We start from the raw sequence: 13231 nt of genomic DNA on the forward strand, positions 1-13231 counted from the left end.
GCTCATTGGGGGACACAGAGACTGTGGGTGTGTGCTTCTGCCGTCTGGAGGCTGACACTAAGTATACAAAAAAAGAGTTAGCTCCTCCTCCGCCGCATACACCCTCGCCCCCAGACCGGGCGTAACTCAGTTTAGTGCATAAGCAGTAGGAGAACGCGCCTTAAACTCAGGCAAGAAATTATATGTCTGAAAAAGGGGCCACCCTAAACCCTACACAAGGATTTGTATAACTCAAAATAAGTAAATGCCAACTGGCTAATAGGGTGGGTGCTGTGTCCCCCAATGAGCGTCTCGGAGAAAAGGATTTTACGGTGAGTACTCACAAAAATCCATGTTTCTCCTTTGTCTCATTGGGGGACACAGAGACTGTGGGACGTTCTAAAGCAGTCCTCTGGGCGGGATCTTAGCTCACCCAATCCATGCTAATTTGCGCCCCTGATTAGAGGTGCGCAACTGCTGCCTGGAGAATCTTTCTTCCCAGGCTTGCATCCGAGGATGCCTGGGTATGTACGTTATAATGTTTGACAAACGTATGCAAACTGGACCAGGTAGCTGCTTTGCACACCTGCTCCGCTGAAGCCTGGTGTCGCAGTGCCCATGAGGCACCCACTGCTCGAGCCGAGTGTGCCTTGATCCCTGCCGGAACCGGCGTGCCACTGATTTCATAAGATTCTTGGATCGTCAGGCGAACCCATCTGGCCAAAGTCGCTTTGGACGCAGCGAGCCCCTTCCGCCGCCCTTCTGGAATCACGAATAGAGAGTCTGTCTGGCGGAATGGTGCTGTTCTTGTCGCATACCTCCTAAGGGCTCTTACCAGATCCAGGGTGTGCAATGCCTTTTCTACCCTGTGCACCGGTGCCGGGCAAAACGAGGGTAAGACAATGTCTTCGTTGATATGGAACGCAGACACAACCTTCGGCAAGAAGGGAGGAGCTGGCCTTAAAACTACCTTATCTTTATAAAAGGTTAGGAACGGCGGTTTACAAGATAAGGCCGCCAATTCCGAAACCCGCCTAATAGACGTTATAGCAACCAGAAAAACGACCTTTCTGGACAGGTAAGGTAAGGAGACTTCTTGCAATGGTTCGAAAGGAGCCTCCTGAAGGGCTCTGAGCACTAAGTTCAGGTCCCATGATTCCGTCGGCGCCTTATAGGGGGGTACTAAATGTGCGACCCCCTGCATAAACGTCCTAACCTGCCAGACGGAAGCGACCTTTCGTTGGAAAAGCACCGACAGGGCCGAGATTTGCGTTCTGAGCGAACTCGGAGCCAATCCTGCGTCCAGCCCTGCCTGCAGAAAAGCTAGTACGTTTCGGGATCGAAAAAACCAGAGGAGCCACTCCGCGATCCCTACACCAACGGAAAAAAACTTCCCAAGTCCGGTGATATACTTTCGCCGAGGAAGGCTTCCGGGCACTCACCATCGTGGCCGCCACATCGCGCCTGAATCCTGCCTGTGTTAACAGCCAAGATTCAATGGCCACACCGTCAAACACAGGGCCCCTAAGTTCGGATGGCAGATCGGCCCCTGGGACAGTAAGTCCGGCCGATCTGGGAGACGCCAAGGTACGTCCACCACTAGTTGAACCAGATCTGCATACCAGGCCCGCCGGGGCCAGTCTGGGGCCACCAGAATTGCTGGAACCTTCTCTCTCCTTATTTTTCTGATGACTCTTGGAAGCAGAGGCAGCGGGGGAAACAAGTACGGGAGACGAAACTGGCTCCACGGAAGCACCAGAGCGTCTGCTGCGATTGCCTGCGGGTCGAGGGATCGAGCGACAAACCTTTGTACTTTGGCGTTCTCTCTGGATGCCATAAGGTCCACGTCTGGTGTCCCCCACCGTTGGCAGATCTGTTGAAAGACCTCGGGATGCAGGGACCATTCCCCTGCCGTGACCCCCTGTCGGCTGAGAAAATCTGCCGCCCAGTTTTCGACTCCCGGAATGTGCACCGCTGAAATTACCACGCGGTTCTTCTCTGCCCAACGCAGTACCAGCCCAACCTCGCGCATGGCTGCCTGGCTGCGCGTGCCCCCTTGATGGTTGACATATGCTACTGCTGTAGCATTGTCCGACTGAATGCGCACCGGCCGGTGTCTCAGCAACCGCTGAAAATGTTGCAGGGCCAATCGTATTGCCCGTATCTCCAGAATGTTGATCGGGAGATTTATCTCCCGAATGGACCACCGCCCCTGGGCTGTGTGACTCTGGAAAACTGCTCCCCTACCATGCAGGCTTGCATCGGTCGTCACCACCAACCACTGTTCCGGGGGAAAAGGTTTCCCCTGGACCAGAGACGAGTCGCGAGTCCACCATCGGAGTGATCGCCGGACCGGCGGAAGCAACTTGCACTGATGATTGAGAGACAGCAGCCCCCGGTCCCATGCTGACAAGAGCGCATGCTGAAGCGGACGGAGATGGAACTGGGCAAACGGGATTGCCTCCATCGCCGCCACCATTCTGCCCAACACACTCATGCCGTACCTGATGGATCTGGTGCCTGGCTGTAGAAAGTTCCGTACCCCCTGCTTGATCCTTCGCGCCTTGTCCTGAGGGAGGATCACCAGCCCCCGGGAGGTGTCGAAAACCATGCCTAGGAATACGATTCTCTGGGCTGGAACCAAGGACGACTTGTTTCGATTGATCAACCAGACTAGACGGGCCAGGGTATCCAGAGTGATACTGACATTCCTCTGGCACGCCTGAAACGACGGACCCTTTACCAAAAGGTCGTCCAGGTACGGTAGTACCGTTATGCCCCGTGCATGCAGGATGGCCATAACCACCGCCATTATCTTTGTAAAGACTCTGGGGGCAGTGGCCAAACCGAAGGGCAGAGCCACAAATTGGAAATGTCGCCCTCCGATCGCGAAACGCAGGAACCTCTGGTGTGGAGGAAATATCGGAATGTGTAGATATGCATCCTGCACATCGATTGAGGCCAGGAATTCCCCTGGATCCATGGCTGCAATGACCGAGCGGAGGGACTCCATCCGGAACCGCCTGACCCTGATGAATTTGTTCAGGATCTTTAGATCCAGTACCGGCCTCACAGTCCCGTCTTTTTTGGGGACCGAAAACAGGTTGGAGTAAAAACCCTGCGTCTCTTTGCCTTGTGGCACTGGGACAATGACCCCTTTGCGCTGAAGCGTCATTATGGCCTGTAACAAATCTTCCGCCTGCGATTCTGTCCCGGAAAGTCGGGAACGGAAGAATCTCTGTGGCGGGAGTCCGACAAACTCTATCTTGTACCCGGACGATATCAATTCCGCCACCCAAGCGTCGCGTGCCACTGCGACCCAAACGTGGCTGAACCCTAGTAGGCGTCCGCCCACTCTGTCGTCCGTAGGTACGAAGCGCCTCGAGTCATTTTGCCGGAGGCTTTTGGGATCTGGCCCCCCTCGTTCTGGGCAAACGACCTCGGCCTCTACCCAGCGGATTGGCCCTGTAAGAGGTTTGCCTTTCCCTACTCTGGCCATTGTTTGCGGAGGAGGATGCCCTGGCCGAAGTCCCCCCCCAGGGGCTACGAAAAGGCCGAAAACGCCTCTGCGTTTGCCTGAATGCCGAGCAACTCCTCTGCTGCGGGAGGAAACTACTTCTCCCCCCTGTGGCTTCTGAGATAAGCTTATCAAGCTTCTCACCGAACTACCGATTGCCCTGAAAAGGCAATGAGGTCAAGGATTTTTTAGAGATAGAATCCGCTTTCCACCACCTCAGCCATAATGCTCGCCTAATGGCGATCGCATTTGCTGCTGCCACAGCCGAACACTCGGCCGCGTCCAGTGAGGCGCTGATGAGATAATCACTCGCTCCTGATATCTGATTTGCAACTTCCAAGACCTCCGCGGGCAGATCCCTGTCTTGGAGGGCCTTATGCAGAGCGTCCACCCATGAAACCATGGCCTTAGCCACCCAAGTTGCCGCAAAGGAGGGGGCCAGAGCCGACCCTGCTGCCTCATACACTGAGCAGGCAAGCCCCTCTATGAGGCGATCAGTTGGGTCCTTGATGGAAGAAACACTGGGTATCGACAATAGCGACCTTGATGCTAAACGTGATACCGGTGGGTCCACTACTGGCGACTCCACCCATCCTTTATGGAGCTCAGGAGGAAACGGATACTTTGCTTGCAGCGCTTTTTGCATTGCAAAACGCTTATCCGGGTGTTCTCTATGTTTTTGGACTAGATCCTCGAACTCCGGATGCGTGGCAAACCTTCTATGTGGTCGCCTGGTTTTCTTGAAGGAGACCTTGTGACCTGAGGCCGTTGACACATCGTCCTCGATCTCTAATGTCTGGTTGACTGCCTCAATGAGGCTGTCCACCGAGTCTTGGTACCCCAGGCTTTCTAGATTCCAGGCCTCCTCCTCCTCGCCCTCATCCTGATCGCTCCCTGAGCTCAGCGACGGGGAACGAGATGCCCTAATACCCGCCGCCGAAGCCCCGGAGGGCCCGGCCGACGGGGAACGAGCTCTTTTGCCATGAGCTTGTCTGGAACTGGAGCGGCCTCTAACGATCGGAGGGTCCTGAGACGTGGACGAGCTGTCTTCCGCTGGCAGACCACCATCCTTGTCGCTGCCCGGGCCTCGAAGGGATTCAATTGCCCTTGTAAGGGACAACATAGAATGTGATAAAGATACCGCCCATTCCGGGGGGTCCTGACCCCTGGGCTCTGAAACAGTGGGGGGCTCCTGGGCGCGCTCCGACTCGCAGGCTTCACAAAATTTACCCGCCTGCGCCTTTGGCAGCCTGACCCCACAGGAAACGCAAACAGCGTATAGGAAAGAGTGAGCTTTCCCTTTGCCAGACATATTGCCCAAGCTTGAAGGTAGGGAGGAGGAGGAGGGTAACCCCTTCCCTGAGTACCAGTGCGGCTCTCGAAATGGGGTTGCACTCACCCACAGGTAACGTTCCACTCCTGTTGAACGACCGCGGAAATGCGAGGGGGGAGGGGGGTCGGGAGTTCCGGTACTGTGTGCGCCCGTCGCTCTCCACCCCCTGGGCTGAGCCGTACCGGAAGTTAGTGGGCGGGTCTTCCGGCTACCACCGGAAGTCGGCGGGCGGAGCCTCGCGCGATACCCACGGACTCCCTCATGCAGCGGGGGCCCCGGCCGCACTCCGGTAGACGGGGCGTGCGGCGTTACCCGCCGGGGGCAGCACCGGGTACCTGCGGTGCCAGGAGAGAGGCGGACCTCCTCATTTATTAAAGGTGAGCAGGGCCTTCCACTCACCCATAGGTACGCCGTGGGGGCTCTCTTGGGGTGCTCTCAACTCCATCCCCGGGCAGGGAGGGGGAGGCTTCTGGTATCGGGACGCAACATCGATCCCTCGGCTCACCTGCGCCTCCAACTCAACCCCTGGTCTCACTACCTAGGGGAGGAAGGGGCCTCAATGAATCGCGTTGCAGGAGAGGAACAAACGTGGAGGGTCGCTCACACGTGCTCGCCCGTTGAGGTTATGGGGAAACCGAATCCTCTTATCAGGATGCGTTGCCGCCTCTTTACAAAATAAAAAAGAAAAATGGTTGTCTGGGGAAAAGTCCCAGATGTGTCCCTCGGTGCGGGAGAGAAACACGTGGAGGGTTACTCACACGTGGTCGCCCGTTGATGATTTGGGGAGATCGGACCCTCTCTATAGGATCCGTCGCCCCTGTCTTATCTTCATAGAAAAGAAGGCAAAAAAAAAAAAAAAAAAATCTAGTCTGGAGCTCCAGACTGCGTGTGCCTCCATCAGACACTAAGCAAAAAACTGAGTTACGCCCGGTCTGGGGGCGAGGGTGTATGCGGCGGAGGAGGAGCTAACTCTTTTTTTGTATACTTAGTGTCAGCCTCCAGACGGCAGAAGCACACACCCACAGTCTCTGTGTCCCCCAATGAGACGAAGGAGAAAAAAGAGGATTTTCTTGGTTTAGCTACAGAACACGAGAAGGAGAGTCCACTCTATGTTGCCATTTTTTAAATATAAATTACTTAAGCTGGAAAACTGTTTCTTTGCATTTGTGTTGTAGTTCTCCTGAGGAGGAGGTCTGTTTGACATAGGAACGCATAGAGAATAAACTGCAATTGATTTGTTGCCAGCAGCACAACGCACCTACATTACTACTTTGACATATATCCAAGTTGGATTTGTCCAACCAGCCGGAAGCAGTACCTTGATCAGTGCATTTAAAGTTTTCTAAGTGTGGAAAAATGCTTAAAAAATGCATGTCGCATGGTTAACGCCCTACATGCACGGTGTTAATTTTTAGTTCTTCATAACAGCTGAGAGTGGCACCCACCTGAGCCGACGGCCAAGGACCAAAGGACCACACGTGAGGAGCATGTGAGCCAGTGGTCGGTGGGAAAGAGGAGGATAGCCGAGTGCAGTGCACATTTGGCCGCTACATTCAACTTCTTATCGTGTTCATGAAACCAGGTAAGAATGGGAAACACAAGGCTCCCATCATGGCAAACAGAAGGGGTTCAAGAAGTGGGATCCATACCGATCTAAAAATTATCACCCATCGAGTGCATAGACTGGCATACCCATTTAAACAAGTACACAAAGGAAACATGTATTTATGGATACATTTCATATTAAATGAAAAAAAGAAATACATTTCCTGAATGTACTAAAGCTTAGTATGACTTTAATCTTAAAAAAATGATTATTATTCGTGTGATTAGCATAGGTTATTGGATAGGCAATATTTTACGCAGACTGGCCAATTACTAATGTAGGACTGAGGGACTCCCACTGTTTACTAGTATAAAAAATATTGGAATTAACTGGACTGTCAAGACAATAAGTACTCAAAGCAGGATGATGTGAGCGAGCCTAATCTGCAGCTTCCAATGCTTCCTCATATTGGCAATAGTAACAATTAGAAAAATTAGGTGAATTAAATGGAATGCTTTATCAGAAAATTACCTATTGCTTAAATCATGTTTTTGTGTTACATGTATTTTTTGTTATTTTGGCAATTTTTTTTACACGATCTTTAATAAAAAAAAATAAAATGAGTACTCTTACAACTTTCACACTGGCCACTGGTGTTATTTTCGACTTTCTGTCCTTTCAGCAGCCTCCTTATCAGCAGAGACAGGATTACATTGACAGCTAACACTTTTATACTGATAAACCCCAATAATAATAGGTGATGTGACAGCCCTCGCTTCATAATAACTTTGCACATGCTCAATAGGTGCTTCCATATAAAAGGTTGTGCCAGAAGCTGTTCATTGCTGCTAATGTGTATGTAAATTTCCTGAAACAGGAAGTTTAAAAATTTCCAAAGAGACATTCTGAAAATTGCAAGATTTCTCACTTTTAATAAAGATTGTGATATGGAAAAAAAATTGCTAAACATTTCAAAAATACATTTAATACAAAAACCTGATTTAATCAAAGGGTCAATTGCAGATGACATATTCCCGTTAAATGGCTGTTGGCTGCCTTATTCATACTAAACACCCAATTTCCATAATAACATAATATCTATTAAACAATAATGTCGGATGAAATCAGCATGTGTACAATACTGAAGTATACTGCTGGAATCTACCCCTCCTGTGTTGCTAAACCCAAAGTCAACTAGCTTGACAAAAAAGCCAAAAATTCTGAGCTGCGCTGATCAAATCTGGGCTATTAGGGATAAAAGGCAGAAGAGGGTCCCACAGTAGAAAATGTACACTCAAAAGTAAGCAAAATTACATGTTTAGAGCTGCGTTTCCAGTGCAATTGTAATAAGCCATAAATGATAATAAAGTAAAAAATAATCCCAAAGACGCAGAATCTTCAAGAGTTTGTTCTTTAAATACTTCTTAACCCTTGCATACAACAAGACCTCTAAACCATCTGTCTGAACCGAACACATAAAAGGAAATCAAACAGCATTTATTCTCCGCAGAAAAAGCATATTGTTCACTTACAAAAGAAAAAAATTTTTAAGTCTGTGTAGGGTCTTCTTTGGAAATGAAAAGGTCACTACTAGCTCTGGTGAGCAGCTGCACTGTGTTAATGAAGCCTTCACCGTGCAGAAACAAAGCCCTGTCCTGGGCTACAAAGCATTTATACTTCTCCGCACAACTTTGCCCATTGACTTTTGCTTTGGCTATGCGAAGAAGGTAATTAATCAGCTCTCCTTGAGTCCTTTTGTTTCTAGAAATATCCACCTCACATCCCCAAGGCATCATATATCACACTAAGAGGACGGAGACAGAACACCTGAAAGCACCTGCATTATAGCAAGGATAAAACATATTGGTCATCATAAGGCACAAATATTGGGGCATATTAACAGATACGGTCTTATTTTTATACAGGGCAAACGCTCTTAACGGGGGGCTCCAGTTTCATAAAACCTGTGTTCCTGGCTGTAGTTTGTTCTAAATATATAAACTACTGTAAGTGTCATGATCCAAAACCGGGGATTGAGTCCTGTTTTCCCTTTTTCCCGGTCTGGTCATGTAGGGGTTAACCTTTCTCAGCCTCAGTCTGGATTCAGGTTTGCTTTTTATTGCCGCTGCTTCTTGCAGGTGATGTCGGTAATAGTTCTTATCTAGGGCTGCTGTAGCTGACTGATTGGTCCTGCTACGCTTGATATCTGATCCCGTCTCTGTTTCCCCCTGTTCCCGTCCTGACTCAGTGTGTCTCTTTAGTGTGCAGACTCCCTGGTTTTGACTTGGCTTGCATCCTGACCTGCTTCTGTCTTTCATCTTATCTGCTTCCGACCGTTGCCGATTCTCTGGGTTGTTTCTGACGTGTATTGCTGTGACCTCTGGTACTTTGTTCCCTCTCTGTTGCTTACCCGGCTTTTCTGACTACTCTTCCGCCACCTAGTGGCTCCTGCCTGCTGCTCTGTGGTTTCACTGTTAGTGTACCTGTTTTTCCTTCACCTGCACCCCTGGTGGAGGTTGTGTGCTACTGCGCTGCAGCAGGCATTACACTGAGCTTTACTTACACTTCCCAGGTCCAGCACTGAATGTCTAGGGCTTCTCTCAGTGTCTGTAACTGTCTGCAGCGCTGACGTCACGTCGACAATGCTGCAACCAATAACTGAGCTCTACGTCTTTGAGCGCCTCATGCTATCAAATGGGGCACAGCTGCTGAGCTCAGACAGGCCTCATCCACACATCAGTATCATTGCACCAGTGTTTGTATGCCAAAGCCAGGGGAACTTAGGGAGAAAAAAATCTAATAGGAGGATTCACACCTGTTCTGTGTTTTGGGGACACTCCTGGTTTTGGCATACAAATACTGATGCAAACGTACTGACACGTGAATGAGGCCTTATTGGCTGCAGTGTAACGTCAGCCCATAACAGACATCAGGTGCAGCGTCGGAGACCAGGAGCTGGACCCAGGGAGGTTAATTAAAGGACAGTTTGCTCTATTTTAACAAACTACACTGTGGAGGGGAGTTGAGTTTTCCGAAACTAGGAAAACCCTTGAAAGTCTAACTACCGATTCAGGAGAACTTGCAGCAGATTTTTTGGGTCAGCCCCCAACGCCTCCCTTCCTTTCTATAGAACTTTATTTGCAGCTACTACATCTCCGATCTCAGTAATGTCTGCATCTACTGAAGATGGATTTTACTTTAAATTGAAAATTAATGATTTGTCCTGGAGGAGAAAAAGCAGATTTCTCTGATAAGATATATTACAGTTTCTTATTTCATCTGTACTATTCATTTATGAAAAAATTAAAATAAAATGAATTACTGTTTAACTCCTTCCCGTCAAAGCCAATTTTCCCCTTACTTGACCAGGCCAAATTTTTCAAATCTGACAACTGTCACTATGTTGGAAGAACTTTGTAACGCTTCTTCCAAGCCCCGTGATTTGCAGCTTGTTTGTTTTAATGGTAAATTTAAGTCCATATTTGCATTTATTCATGAAAACATCGGAATTTTGACAATAAATGGGAAAAAAATTGTTTTTAAAATTTTAATATTTATGCCAATAAAACTATAGCACACACAAAAAAGGTGACAAAACATTTACAGTACGTAAATATCAGCATCATTTTTTTTTAAAACATCCTTTTACGGTATTTATTTTCTTAGGATGTTACATGGGTTAAAAGTTTAGCAGCAAGTTTTATTTTTTTTTCAATTAAATTTACAAAACCTTGTTTTCAAGGACCACTTCACTTCTGAAGAGACTTCAAGAGGCTCATATGTCAGAAAACACACAAACAATTTTCGATTTTAAAAACTGCATCCCTCAAGGATTTTAAATGCGCATTCAGAGATTAACCCTTCAGGTTTACATACGGTAGGTATAACCGCAAAATGGAATTCTAGAATACTTTTTTTTTTTTTAAATGATTACAAGGGATATTTTCTCCTCATATGTATTTAGAAACCACACGTCAGGGCAAGAAGGAGAGGAACACTACTTGATTTTTAGAGAGCAAATTTGGCTAGAATAGATTATGGACACAAGATCACATATGAAGAGCCCCTTAAATGCCAAAATACCAGAAACCGCCCACAAGTGACCCTATTTTAGAAACTACCCCCGGAAAGAATTCATCTATGGGTACAGTGAGAAGTTTGAACCCATCATCACGGAATTGTATAAAATTGTGTTGTGAAAATGAAAAACAAAGTTTTTTTCTGCTAAAATGTTGCTTTATCCCTAAATTATACTTTTTGACAAGGGGTAAACAATGGACCAAAAAATTATTTATACAATTTCTCACGAACGTGGCAACTCCCTATAAGTGGTCAGAAACCAATGTTTGGAAACAGGGCTTGAAATGGAAAAAGCACAGGTTGACTCTAGTTACACAATTTTGGTTGGAATAGACTATGGGCACCATGTCAATTTGCGAGAGCCTCTGAGATGCCAAAATAACAGAGACCCCAAAAATGTACTCCATTTATGAAAGTGCACCACTTAATGCATTCATCTTATGGTCTGGCGAACATTTTGAACCGACCCGTGCTTCACAAAAAATGTAAATGCTAGGTCGCAGAAACGATAAGCAACTTTTTTTTACTAAAATGTTGCTTTAGCTCTAGATTTTTATTTTCACAAGAGGTATTAAGAGGAAATGGAACCCATATTTTCTTACGCAATATCTCCTGAATGCAGCAATGCCTTATATGTGGTCATAAGCTACTTATAAAACTTTACCTTTGAACAGGGGAAGAAACGCATTGGGAGGTTACACGGTTCATATGGGCTGTTAGCACTGCAGCCTTGCAGCGCTGGAGTCCTGGGTTCAAATCCCACCAAGGACAACATCTGCAAGAAGTCTGTATGTTCTCCCCTTGTTTGCGTGGCTTTCCTCCGGGTACTCTGGTTTCCTCTCTCATTCCAAAGACATACTGATAGGGAATTTAGATTGTGAGCCCCATCAGGGACAGTGATGATAATGTGTGCAAACTGTAAAGTGCTGCGGAATATATGAGCGCTATATAAAAATAATTAATCACTATTATTACTACCCCTAAATAGGTCTACACTGGGGTACTGTCCTTGTTAGGGCAGGAGCAAAGCAGGGGCACAACAAGGAGTAATACAGGGAATATTCCACTCTTATGTTTCCCGCCTCCTCCCGCCATCCATTCCCCTCAATGTTGAGACAGATCTGAGAAGGGAATGAACATGAACATGTATAGATGAGATCCAACCATTTTTTAATAGAGCACTGTTAATCATGAGCACTTGCACTTTGGAAAAAAATTTATGAATGTATGTCTGAGATATACGTTGGCTGTTGTTATTAATAAACCTATTAAAAGGTTAAGTTTTATAAGTACACTCCTGGCCATGCTATGATCCCACAGGTTAAATAAGATAACTGCTTTATAGTAAACGTCTTTCTAAATGTAATACCAAATAAGAATTTTTTTTATTTTTGTTTTTACATAATAAATGCGTTTTTTATTTTTCGGACATACTTTTGTAGGGGTGGGTCATAATATTTTTTACCTTTTTACTTAGATTATATATGGGACTTGAACACTGAATACTCCGTAAACTGGTCTGATACACTGCAATACTCATTATTACAGTGCATTATTTCTGTAAGCTGTACACTAACTGACAATGACTGCATCTGCAGATATTGTGTTCTGAGTTCCAGTAGCCATGTCTGTCACTCATACACCTTGAACACTCCATGGCGGTGCCGATGTAGCCCCATCCCTTTCACAATGACCTGGATGTTGTGGTTGCTAAATTTCATTGAGTATTGGCAGTGCGTTTTTTTTCTGCAGCATGTCAATTCTTTGTGCGTTTCTGCAGCGTTTTTGACCCACTTACTTCAATTGAGTCAGTCAAATCTGCAGCAAAAACGCAGGTATAAAAAGGTTTGCGGATTTGCTGAGTTTTTGTTTGCTTCTTTACCAGCTTCCTATGGCGTTTCCAATGCTGTCATCTGTGTGACAGGGTGGGAAACACCGGAGCAGTGGTTCTTATCGGCACTAACGCTACCGCCAGTCAAACTGTCAGTCAGAGTGCTGTTGGGTCATGCTGTCAGCGTGACCCAGCAGCTGTGACTGTGATCCGCAGCGGCGACCTACGGTAAAAAGCTTACCGCAGGTCAGCAGGCGTGGGCTGATACTACTGCTCCCATTGGGCTACGTCTGCGGTCACTCATAACAGTGACAGCAGGTGCCGCTGATGGGAGACGTAGTAGGCGCCTGTGCTCACAGTTAAAAAAAAATAAATAAAAAAGTTAAATAATTACATACATGTTCAAATAAAAATAAAAAAAAACATTATACTCACCAGTGACTGCTCTCAGTTATCAGGATCATTGTGGGACATTATGGATTATTTTCTCTGTGGACAAGTGAGGAATATTGTGGTTTACGATTTTATTTTTGTTGCAGGAGACGCTGGCTTCGGTGGATTAGGCGTTCGGTGAGTATGGCTTAATTAAGATTCATTAAAGGAGTCTGTGTCATTATTTCAAATAAAAGTTTATTCTGGATGTGTGTTTTTTATACAATATCACTATGGGGCTACTAATGGATAGGTGTCTTATAGACGCCTCTCCATTACTAACCTGTGAGACGATGTTTTTAGCCTGGGGAGGCCAATATCCATGGCCCATACTTAGGCTATTAACATCAGCCCTTAGCTGTCTGACTAGCCTTTGCTGGTTAGATTTTATAGGAGGACCCTATGTCAATTTTTTTCTAAGGTCCCCCAGTAAACTAGCCAGTAAAGGCTAAGCAAACAGCTGTGAACTGATTAATAGCCTGGGAACCTTTATGGCTATTGGCTCCTTCCCAG

At 46.9% G+C, this 13231-nt stretch overlaps 1 protein-coding gene across 1 annotated transcript in view; it reads right to left on the minus strand.

The window, feature by feature from the left end:
- ABCC4 (ATP binding cassette subfamily C member 4 (PEL blood group)) overlaps positions 1–13231 on the minus strand; it is a gene marked incomplete at its 5' end in the record, with an annotated part of 231070 nt that overhangs the window by 67395 nt on the left and 150444 nt on the right. The window lies entirely within an intron of this gene.

This window comes from Dendrobates tinctorius, unplaced genomic scaffold, assembly GCF_039654945.1.
Source record: "Dendrobates tinctorius isolate UK_male_01 unplaced genomic scaffold, ASM3965494v1 ptg000064l, whole genome shotgun sequence".
Taxonomy (NCBI): Eukaryota; Metazoa; Chordata; class Amphibia; order Anura; family Dendrobatidae; genus Dendrobates; species Dendrobates tinctorius.